The sequence below is a fragment of the Brassica oleracea genome, chromosome C2 (genome assembly GCF_000695525.1).
Source record: "Brassica oleracea var. oleracea cultivar TO1000 chromosome C2, BOL, whole genome shotgun sequence".
Taxonomy (NCBI): Eukaryota; Viridiplantae; Streptophyta; class Magnoliopsida; order Brassicales; family Brassicaceae; genus Brassica; species Brassica oleracea.
Window position 1 is genome coordinate 40,829,055 of NC_027749.1, and position 1,681 is coordinate 40,830,735.

Here is a 1,681-nt window from a genome sequence, read left to right on the forward strand (position 1 = left end):
GATTCCAACATATATGCATACCACACTTTTGTATGAAGTCTGACATCGAAACCTACGATCACAGCACCAATATTTGACCTAATCTTACTCACACTCCACAAAATAAGGGTCAAATGCATCCACTGCATCAACCGTACCAATGAAAACATCCCATATTGACCAGTATCCAAGAACGTTGCTGAGCTTGTAATATTGGACAAAGACCAAATGCCCCACCGGAAGTATGTTCTTGAAAGAGACATATTGCACCCAAAATAAAAACCAGCAAAATCCATTGTATTCCCAAACATTGACAAGACGACATTACATACCGTAATCGATAGACTACTATGATAACAAAAAACTGCATCAAAATAACATAAAGAACATCTGTTATCATTATCTCTACCCATTTGCACCGTCTGTTGCGATGTACTCTTGTCCCACTTGTGTCCATAATCCAACACCACCAGACCAAACCAAATAGAAAACCATATGTGCTTAGGTCCACCACCAGTAGCATACATCATTCTCCTCGTCAAGAAACATGACATAACCGCAACAAAACCAGACTCTGTAAGCACACACCACCAACAACATAAATCACCATTTTTATTCCAGTACTTGAAAAATAACAATAACGACAATACGATTGTGTCTTTATTCCAAATCCTTAGTAAGCACCAATGATCATACTTAACCCAACATATCCGTGTGGTTTCCTTCCATTCCATCTTGCACTGTAGGTTTAATGAGACCAAGTGCAGAATCTGCCACCGTAGCTTGACTTCCTTATTAGACTGATCCATAAAAGTATCATGGTTTGGATGAGCTCTGATGCCTGCTTTAGCAGCTTCAGCAGATGTACATTTGTGAGGTAAAACTAACCCTTGCACCAGTTTCTTCATAATGGATCGACCTGCAACAGTCTGGTTCTTAAACAGAACCTTTCATGGCCCCTGTTTCTTCTCCTCTCTCTCTCCAATCTGGTTATCTTCGAGTATCGCTATGATCCTGAGCCACATTAATAACCCAATCCAAACTTTTCAGACCCTACTTCTAACAAATCGTTGATTCCTTTGTCGACACGCCAAGTAAATCCAAACAAATCTCTTATTGAATAGAAGAAAAATAATACCTTTATTATCCAAGCCATCGCCACTTGAAGACCCGAGATCACATGTATCTGTGTAAATCGTAGATCGTAATATCTTCGAGCCCCTATCAATTCCGGTCTTTTTCATATTCTCCTGCAACCCAATCAATCCTGATTGATCCCCTCGGATCAGATCATCGTGAACTTTCCCTTGTTTGCTAATACTGTAATCCTGATGAAGATTCGGTATCTCATGTGCTATTCCGACCCTCTTCCTTCCCGGATCCCACTCTCGAAACACCATCGGAATCCTAGATCTGTAATATAAAATTAATATATTAAAAGAATTAGAAGTTAAATTATTGTTTACTGATCTCATAATATTATTTCATTTTTAAAATTAAAATATTAAAAAAAATCGAAATAAAAATTCAAATATACATATATATATATATATATATATACATATTTATTTATTTTTATTGGACTGAGACTTATAAAAACTCAAACTGTTCATATTTCTCTAAATCTGAAAACCTGAAGTCAAATCAAAATGTTAAAATTAACTAGGAAAAGTAAAAAAAAAAAAAAAAAAAAAAAAAAAAA